The 10,829-nt window shown below is 38.3% G+C and overlaps 1 non-coding gene across 1 annotated transcript; it reads left to right on the forward strand.

The window, feature by feature from the left end:
* The first annotated feature begins 9,324 nt into the window (after positions 1-9,324).
* On the forward strand, positions 9,325-9,459 carry LOC132428791 (small nucleolar RNA SNORA70). Its single transcript, XR_009520189.1, has one exon. It is a non-coding gene; the product is annotated as a small nucleolar RNA SNORA70 (small nucleolar RNA).
* The last annotated feature ends 1,370 nt before the right edge of the window (positions 9,460-10,829 follow it).

Below are 10,829 nucleotides of genomic sequence, written 5' to 3' on the forward strand. Positions count from 1 at the left end.
CATAGGGCTTTTCATATGCCAGGCACTGTACTAAGTGCTTTAGGTATTAACTTAGTTGAACCTTACAGCCTCTCTCCTTACAGAGGCGACCTGAAGCACAGAGAGGTAAAGGAACTTGCCCAAGGTCATACAGGTGGTGTGTTATAGAATTCAGGATTTGAACCCAGAAAGTGTGGTTCTGATTCTGTGATTTTATCCATTACTCGACACTTCCACATACGAGGGATGCAACTGCCCTTGGGTATATTATTGAAGCTCACTGAGTCTTATTTTCTCATTTTAATAGTACTTATCTTGCAGGATTGGTGGGAGGGAAACAGTTTGTACAATGCCTGGGGCATGATTTTCTCTCTGTTGATGTTATTCTCCATCTCCAGGCAGGTTATTGTCAGCTCATTCTACCCTATGGGCCTGGATGGAGGACTTGGATGTTTACTTAAGGATTAATTAGGAGAGACTAGCAATTTTGCAGTTAAGTTTTCTTGTCCCCTACCTCAGAATATGAGATAATAGATACAAGTATTGTACCCAAACAGATTCTACATTCTCACAGACCATACTTAAGAAATAAGGATTTCAGAAGATGATTAATTTCAGCCACTTTTGTCCTGAGTAAAATCAACTTCACTTCAATTTGGCTGTACAGTTCAGCTAAGTTAGAAATTCCCCCCAAGGGAACCCATGATGTATAGTATAAGGATGTATAAATTTGTATATTGGTCACTACTCTGAAAGCACTTTTCTGAAAGCAGAAATCCACCCAATCAAGTCATGGTAGTTGGAGTAGAGATAAAGAATTGCTTTCCTTTGCCATTTTGAAAGAGTTCACGTGTTATGGCTCCATTTATATGAAATTTCCAGAATAAGGGAACCCATAGAGACAGAAAGTAGATTAGTGGTTGCCAGGGCCCGGGGAAAGGGTGAGAATGCGGAGTGACTACTAGTGGGTGTGGGGTTTCTTTCAGGGCTAACAATAATGTTCTGGAATTAGATAGTGGTAATGATTGCACAACTCTCTGAACATGCAAGAAAAACACTGACTTGTACACTTTAAATGGGTGAATTTCATGGTATGTAAGTATCTCAAAAATGCTATTATAAAATAAAACCATTCATGTGAATGTTATTGGCTTTGCCTCTTCTGCCTCAGTGCCGAGAAGGAGGAAGGCACCAGCCAGATGGATATTTTACAGATGACTGCTGCCCACCTTAGCAGTGATAGACGGATAGCAGCACTACAGGATGTAGGATTATGATGACAGTTTTCAGGTTGAGTAACTGTGAGAGGCTATTTGGGGTGACCAAGTTCTCCACAGGGATCCTAAACCAAATCCCTACTCTATTGCTACCCTAAGCAAGGCCTAATTATCCAGAGCTATGGTGAGAGTGACCAGACATGCCCAAACCTCTTGGCATACTGTGATTTGCATGGTGCCTATAACATAGCAGGTGTTCAATAAGTCTGTGATGAATGAATAAATGAGTGACTGAGACTCCCCATGGATCCTCTGTGTTGGAGTAAAGTCTCTGAACACAAGCAGTGTTTTCAGTTTTGTTTTTTTTTTTACACCTAGGACAACTGCAATGTGCTCTGAAATGTGTTGATGCAGTATATTTAGAACATTCAAGCACAATGAATTATATTAATATATTTATTAAAAAAAAAAAGAGCTCAGGATACAAAAGTAGTGCCTCTCCCTCCTCACTATGTAGGCATTACCTAGTCTTTAAAAAAAATTTTTTTTTGAATTGTAGTATAGTTGATTTACAATGTTTGTTAGTTTCAGGTGTACAGCAAAGTGATTCAGTTATACATATGCATATACATATACACACACATATATACACATTCTTTTTCAGATTCTTTTCCATTATAGGTTATTATAAGATACTGAATATAGTTCCCTGTGCTATACAGTAGGACCTTGTTTTTTATCTATTTTATATATAGTTGTGTATATCTGTTAATCCCAAACTCCTAATTTATCCCTCCCCTCCTTCCCCTTTGGTAATCATATGTTTGTTTTTAGAGTCTGAGTCTGTTTCTGTTTTGTAAATAAGTTCATTTGTATCATTTTTTTTTAGATTCCACATATAAGTGATATCATATGATTAAGGGGAGGTGTGGGTGTGAGTAGCTGGGGGGGGAGTGGATTCTGTTTAAGCTATTCTTTAGAATGATAGTGACACCCTGTGGTCAATTCTTATAATAGACTGTATTAAACAGTAGGTGTGGATTCCCTACTTGTCTACTTGGTACTATGAACCAAATTAACCAGACTTCAAATTAAATGAGAATGTATTGAGTGCCTCTGATGCACAAGAACTATGCTAGTGCTTTCATGGATATTATTTCTTTCTAGTATTTTATATTTCACCCAGATGATCAGGTGCTAAAGTAACTAATTCTACATATATCTCTGTCTAGAGACGCTGTGGCAACCAGAACCCCTTAAACTGTATGGAAAATGTGTGCATGTGTGTTTCTAGGGAAATGGACTCTTACCTTTAGTAATATGCTCCCACGGGTTCCTTGCTCCCATAACACTTGACATTGCTATATTAGAGCATGCTCGAACAATGCCATGATGATATACTATAGACTAGCTTCATGAATCTCTTTTTCTTTGAAAGTTGCCATTTCTCCTGGCAAACCATGCTCACCCTAGGTTTAAAAACAAACTTAAGGGAATTCCCTGGAGGTCCAATGGTTAGGACTCTGCGCTTCCACTGCGGCGGACACGGGTTTGATCTCTGGTGGAGGAACTAAGATCCCGCACAAGCCGTGCATCGGCCAAAGAAGGGTGGTGGGGAAACTTTAAAAAAAACTTCAAAGAAAAAAGAAAGAAAGGCAGAGAGAAAAAAGGCAAGAAGAATAGGGTTAGATAGCAGCACAACTTTGTAGAGTGGAAAGAGTATTGGAATCTGTCAGTCCCAAATCTATTAACTTCTTCCCGTTTGAGCTTAGTCAAATTAGCAAGTCTCAGTTTCTTCACCTGAAAAATGGAGATAATAATGTCAGAGAATTATTGTAACAATCAACAGATGGTGGTGAGTTTTTAGATACAATCAAAAGTACAATCCATGAAAAAAAAAGTGATAAGTTGGACTTTGTTAAAATTTAAAATTTCTGCTCTGTAAAAGAGACTGTTAAGAGAATGAAAAGACAAACCACAGACTGAGAGAAAATATTTGCAAAACACATGTCTGACAAAGGATTTGTATTCTAAATATACAGAGAATCCACTGAGAAAACTTATGCTTATAAATTTGAAAGTGATAATCTATTACACAAACATAAATTTTTATTTACAGCACATTTTTTCCCTTGATTATAAAATAGTACACAATCACCATAGGAAACATAAAAATTAGAGAAAAGGATAAAGAAAAAAAGTCAATTTATCCCATAGCTCAGCAATAATAATTGTTAACATTTGATGTATTTTTTTCCTTTTTTGCTAAACATGCATGAGTGATATATTTATATGGTATCATTGGTTAACTGATGCTTAAAATTATCCTATTTGTTCCACTTGGGGGGTCTGGATTTCTACCGAGAGAAGGAGGAGCCCCTTTTCAACACTGAGTATAGAATGTCAAATCCTGGTCTATAGAGTGACATCAGCCAAGCCCTGGAGATGCATCTGGGACAGGGTTGGGAAGAGAAGGCAAATGTACTCCTCAGGTGTGTGCTTGCTGCCTCTTCTGTCTCTGAACAGATCTAGTTTGTGTTTGGGTGTGTGTATGCACAATGAGCATGTGTGAGCCTGCACACACACACGGAAAGAAAGAAAGAGGGCTGAGAGTTCAGGGCTGAGGCTTAGCGCTTGCATTGCTGGCTACACACTCACCAGAATGGCTTTAGGAAGCCCCTGCCAAGGGCTTTTTCCTTATCTTTAGGGATAACATAAATACAGAAACATGCAAATCATAAGTATACAACTAGAATTTAAAAAAATCTAGATGCGGGCTTCCCTGGTGGCACAGTGGTTGAGAGTCCGCCTGCCGATGCAGGGGACACGGGTTCGTGCCCCGGTCTGGGAGGGTCCCACATGCCGCTGAGCGGCTGGGCCCGTGAGCCCTGCGCGTCCAGAGCCTGTGCTCCGCAACGGGAGAGACCGCAACAGTGAGAGGCCCGCGTACCGAAAAGAAAAAAAAAATCTAGATGCACCTAGATCAAGAAATGTAACCAGCACCTCAGAACCCCCGACTATGCTCCCTTTCAGTGATTACCTGCCACATAAGTGACCTGACTTCTAATACCATAAATCATTTTTGTCTGCCAAGCAGGTTTTTTTGATTCTATAATGGACTCATAAAGGGAACTAACTATTATACCTTCATAAGCACTCTGAAAAGAGTAAAGTTGCATTGATGTAAATATTTCAGAGCCAGGTAGGCCTATGGACTCTGATGTGGGAAGGCATCATTACAGCCTTGGACCTGGACCACACAACTTGGCTCTCTTGCAATCATTGGGGTACCACCAGACCTCTGATTGAAGTCCTGTCTAACCCATGCCTGATCTGCTGCTTTAAATTTTGCTCTTCCAACTTCAGGTAGTACCAGTAGCAATTGGTTGCCCTGACTCATGTCCTGCCAGACAAAACTGACCTCCATAGCCTTCCCCTCATCCCAGTCCTGTTGGCTTGATGTCTGCTAAGCCCGCTGTGCTGCCCACTATGGCCTTAACCAGGTGCTCTTGCTCTTAATTTGTAGGAGACTTCTGAAAGGTCTAGGCCTATGTAATGCAGATTGAGAAAAACGAAAGAGTAAAACATGAGGAGTGAGATTCAAAGAATTGAAAAGGACAGGAAAGAATAGGGGCATTTTTTTTTTTTTGATCAATTTTAAGACATGAAACTTCCCAGTTTCCTTTTCTAGACTAGAGCAAAGGTAACTCAAAATAGGTCTCAAAGCTCACATTAGTCCATTTTTAGGGTGATACAATAACTCTTCAAACATAGATAGAGCAGGGCCAAACATTCCCTATATATTCTTGTTAGAAGTCACCTATTTGTTCTATGTGCAAGTTTAGTTTATTTTTTGAAATTTTTTATTTTAAAAATTTTTAACATGTTCTGCACATCTTCCCTGTTGCTGGTTGGAAATCATTAAAACATCCTGGAAGGCTGTTTTGGGACAGTTAGTGTTAGGAGGAGTCCACGGGGATTTTGTGAGCACTCTATATAATGTACAATGTAATGAGTTGTAGGGAGTTGGAGGTACACACGGGGTGAGGGTGATTTACAACATCCTTTATAATTTAGAATAAAGGAGGTGGGTTTGGAGAGACCTTAGAGGTTAAAGAGATCAATCTTCTACTCAATGAAGTAATCCCTTTGACAATAACCTTGATAGATGGTTGTTTAACATCTGCTTAAACATTTTCAATGATTTCCAATGACGAGAAGCTCACTGCTTACCTAGGCAAGTCATTTTATTTATTCCCATCTTGAATTATAATAAAGCTTTTCTGTATAATGATTTGAGGTCTGCCTTCTTGCAGCTACTTTCTAGGGAACCCAGTTCTTGCGTCAGGAGTAGTAAAGAATAAGACTTAGTAAACTAATGGGCAATTTTCCTATAGTGAGAGAGTTACCATGTCATTCCTTCCTTACTCCAAGTTAAATATCTCAATTCTTTCCACCATCCCCTAGCTATCATGGTCTCCTTCCTCAAGACAGTTAATTTTATCAATGTCCAAATAGAACAGAATACTATAGATGTGGTCTGATCAATTTAGGGTCTAATGGGTCTATAACTTTCTTTGATTTGGATTTAATTCTCCCATTAATGCAGCCCAAGCTGGGTTTTGTTGTTGTTTGGTTGGTTTTTGTTTGTTTTTTTGTTTGTTTGTTTGTTTTGGTAATCATCATACTTTTGGCATATACTGAACTGTAATCAATAAAAACTGTCATATCTTATTTTTAAAATTTGTATAGTTAAAAAATTAACATACAGTGAAATTAACATTTTTAGTGAACAGTTCTGTGAATCTTAACACATGTATAGATTTGTGTAACCACCACCACAATCAAGATACAAAACAATTCCATCTCTTGCCCCCCCACCCCTTTCAAATTTCCTTCTACTATACCTTTGTAATCACATCCTCCTCTGACTTCTCAGCCCTGGAAAGTACTAGTCTGTTTCCTATCACTTATAGTTTTGTCTTTTCAAGAATGTCATACAGTTGGCATCATTCAGTATGTAACTTTTGGACTCGCTTTTTTCACTCATCATAGTGCCTTTGTGATTCATTCAACTCGTTGCATGTATCAATAGTTCATTCCTTTCTATTGCTGAGTATTACATTGTATGGATGTACCATTGCTTGTTTATCTCTTTGCCAGTTTAAAGATACTTGGTTGTTTCCAGTTTGGGGCAATTTTTATGCAGTTACTGTAACCAACCATGTACCAGTTTTTGTACAAACATAGTTTTCATTTCTACTAAATACTGAGGAGTGGAATTGTTGAGATACACCTAACTTTATAAAAAACTTTCAAATGACTTTCCAGAGTAGCTGTACCATTTTGCATTTCCACCAGCAATATTTGAGAGTTAGAGTTGTTCTGCATACTTGCCAGTACCTGGTATTGTCAGTATTAAAAAATTTTAGCCATGCTAATAAGTGTTTACTGATTTCATCCTGGTTTTAATTTGCATTTCCCTAATGGCTAAAGATGCTGGACTACACTAATTTGCCTTCTGTATATCCTTTTTGGTGAAATGTCTGCTCAAGTTTTTTCTCAAACTTTAAGTTGTTTTATTATTGAGTTTTGAGAAATATATATATACATATATATAATAGATATGTCTTTAACCAACATATGATTTGCCAATAATATCCCCCAGTCTGTAGGTTGTCTTTCATTCTCTTAACAGTGAATATCTTTAATAGAATAGAAATTTTAATTTGGATGAAGTCCAGTTTATCAATTTTTTTCTTTTATAGATTGTGTTTTTGATGTCATGTCCAAGAACTCTACCTAAACCCAAGCCATGAATCTCTTTTTATTTTTTTTCTTCTAACCATTGTATAGTTTTGTGTTTTACAATTAGATCTATGACCCACTTTGATAAATTTTGTTTATGAGGCATGGTATGGGTTGAGGTTCTTTTTTTTTGCATATGGATGTCCAATTGTTCAAACACCATTTATTGAAAAAACTATCCTTTCTCCATTGAAACGCCTTTCCATTTTTGTCAAAATTAATATATGTGTGATTTTATTTCTGGACTCTATTCTGTTCTGTTGATTTGTGTCTATTCCTGTGCTAATAATATACTCTCTTGATTATTGTAGCTTTGTAGTAAAACTTAAAATAGAGTAGTGCGATTTCTCTAAATTTATTTCTCTTTTTCAGAATTATTGTGGCTATCCTAGTTCCTTTGCTTTCCCATAGATTTCCTATATATATCAAAAATCCCGCTGAGATTATGACTGGAATTGCATTAAACCTGTAGATCAATTGGCATCTTTACTGAGTCTTCCAATCCTTGAATATAGTATGCCTCTCCATTTACATAGGTCTATTTTAAAACCAGTGTTATAAAGTTTACAGCATACAGTTCCTGGAAATATTTTACAAGATTTATACCTAGATATTTCATTCTTGGGGGCTGCTGTAAGTGGTATTGTGTTTTAAATTTCAGTATCTAATTGTTTATTGCTGCTAAATGAAAATATGATTGACGTTTGTCTTTTGGCCTTGTAGCCTGTGATCTTGCTAAATTCACTTTTTAGATCTAGGAGGTTTTTTATAGATTCCCTTGGGATTTTCTACACATTGTCTATGAAACAGTTCTATTTTTTCCTTCAAACCTGTGTGCATTTTTTTTCTTGCTTTATTTCACTGGTTAAGGGTTGTTCTAGTATTATGTTGAATTGGCATGGTGAGAGTGAACATCCTTGTAATGTTTCTGACCTTAGAGGGAACACATTCAGTCTTTCATCAGTTAGTATGATGTTAGCTGTAGGGTTTTTTTTTTTTTTTTTTTTGAGCGTGCCTTTTCTCAATAGATTGAGAAAGAACTCATCTATTCCTAGTTTGCTGAGAGTTTTTATCTGGGATGGATGTTGAATTTATCAAATATTTTTGTCTGCATCAGTTGATGATCATGCGTTTTTTTGGCTATTAATATAGTGGATTACATTTCTTCTTTCCTAATATAAATAAGCAATGATGTAATTACCCTATAAACACTGCTTTCACTGTATACCACAATTTTTTGTATGTCATATTTTTATTTTAATTCAATTCAAAATATTTTCTGATTTCCCTTAAGAGTGTTTTCATTTCTTCAGATATATACCCAGGAGTGGAATTGCTGGATCACATGGTAGTTCTATTTTCAGTCTTTTGAGGAACCTCTGTACTGTTCTCCATAGTGGCTGTACCAATTTACATTCCCACTAACAATGTACAGGGTTCCCTTTTCTCCATATCCTTGCCAACATTTGTTATTTGTGGTCTTTTTGATGAGAGCTGTCATATCTTTTCACAGAGTAAATTACTTCACGCTGGGAACTCTGCTATCCTTCATTTGTGCATTTTAAAAATATACATTTAGAGATATTAAATTTTGTCATATAGGTATTGATCTATGTCCTTTTGGTCCATTGTATTTCATGTGTTAATTGTTTTAATGTATACAATTGTAATAATTGATAATCCCTTGTTTTAATGTATCTTCAACCAAGTCATTGTTCAGAACATTGACTAGGTTAAGACTAAGAAAAGAACCTTGTAAGAATTTATAGAAGATCTATAGACTTATTCATTCATCTATCACATTTTATTAAATGCCTACTTCTTTATGCCAGGTACTTTCTAATGCCCTGGAGATACGGAGACAAATAAAATAAAATCTGTTGACAGAGATCCAGAAAACAATGTGTTTTGGTACATCAGTGAATGCACCTAACTACTAAATCAATGCAAATTTTTTGAGCCTGGGTAAGGCTTTGTGTTGCATAGAGAAGACATAGCAGTGAACACGTTAGTGACAATCCCTTCCATCATAGAGTTGCTGGTCTTATCTGTACTATCACATTGCCTTGGTTTCTCCATTTTGCCTACCAAACTATTATGAAAGACTTTGACACATGACTCTCTGAAATCCCTAACTAACATCAGTTATCTATCTCTGATCTACCAATATAGATGCCCTATCAGGAAAAAAAAAAAGAGGTTAATTTGTGAAACTTGCTCTGAGTTATCTCCAGTTTCTTTTCTAAGTGCTAATCAACTCTATGTTTAAGCCAGTTTGGGGACTACCCTGGTGCGCAGTGGTTAAGAATCCACCTGCCCTTTGCAGCCAGTTAAGCCGACTGTACTCTTTTCCCCATGGGGGCCCGGTGTGCAATGGCTGCAAACAGCAGCCTCCTTGGTAGTGTATGCAGCCTGTTGCCTGTATGGGTTGCCCTAAGGGACCTTGGAGACAGCCCTTTCCAGTGGACATTAATGACTGGCATGCTGTCCCCAATCTAGGCTCCAGACAGGTATGGGTGGTGCCTTTGGAAAGCGCCAGGGCACAGTGGCCAGGGTCCACATTGGCCAGGTCATAATGTCCATCTGCACCAAGCTGCAGAACAAGGAGCATGTGATTGAGGCCCTCTGCAGGGCCAAGTTCAAGTTCCCTGGCCGCCAGAAGATCCACATCTCCAAGAAGTGGGGATTTACTAAGTTTAATGCAGATGAGTTTGAAAACATGGTGGCAGAAAAATGGCTCATTCCAGATGGCTGTGGGGTCAAGTACATCCCTAATCGTGGCCCCCTGGACAAATGGCGGGCCCTGCACTCGTGAGAGCCTTGGCGCTGCCCCCTCCCTACTCCCGCCAATAAACTCTACTTTCTTTTCCCTGTTAAAAAAAAAAAAAAGAATCCACCTGCCGACGCAAGGGACATGGGTTTGAGCCCTGGTCTGGGAAGATCCCATATGCCGCGGAGCAACTAAGCCTGTGCACCACAACTACTGGAAGCCTGTGTGCCTACAGCCCGTGCTCTGCAACGAGAGAGGCCACCGCAATGAGAAGCCCCCGCACAGCAACGAAGAGTAGCCCCCCCACCGCAACTAGAGAAAGCCCGAGGGCATCAACGAAGACCCAACGCAGCCAAAAACAAACAAACAAACAAACAGATAAATAAAAGAAAAAGCCAGTTTGTGTTTTCTGGAGCTTGACATCAGCTAATGGAAATAATCTAGAGCCTAGTTTTTCCCTTTCAAAAAGCAAGCTGTTTGTTTATCTTTATCTTAATTCCTCTACCAACTTAAACTTCATCCAACCTATTTTCCCTCTTGGTAGACCACCCTCTATCTTCTGTTGTCCATGTCTTCTAGTGTTAGACTTTAGCTCCTCCTTTTCCTGTGGTTATAGTCTCACTTACCTCTCTTAGAAGCTTTCTGGAGGGAGGAGGTGGGTAACCAAAGTCAGAGCAATTGATCTTTAGAGAGAGTGGAGGAAAGAGAGAACCAGAAGATGAATCCTGGTGCTGTTGTCTGTGCTTAGACCTTATTTCGAATGTAGATGTTTGGTATTAGACTGATGTTCATTAGTGGTATACACACTCTTGGTTCAGCTGTGTTTCAAGGCTAGGAAAAGTGGCTGCATATGGAACCGATGGCAGAAAGGATTTATTTCAGGACACAGAATGATTTGAATAGAAACTTACATTTTCAAAATATGATCGCTCCTGTTCCTATTATGGGCACTTTCTCAGTGCCCCTGAAATCCAGATGAAACTCTAAACATGGAAAAGTAGTTACTGTTAAAGCCAAAAGCTCTTCTTTCCTCTCTTGTAATGACAGCATGATAA

This window comes from Delphinus delphis, chromosome 7 (assembly GCF_949987515.2).
Source record: "Delphinus delphis chromosome 7, mDelDel1.2, whole genome shotgun sequence".
NCBI classification, from domain to species: domain Eukaryota; kingdom Metazoa; phylum Chordata; class Mammalia; order Artiodactyla; family Delphinidae; genus Delphinus; species Delphinus delphis.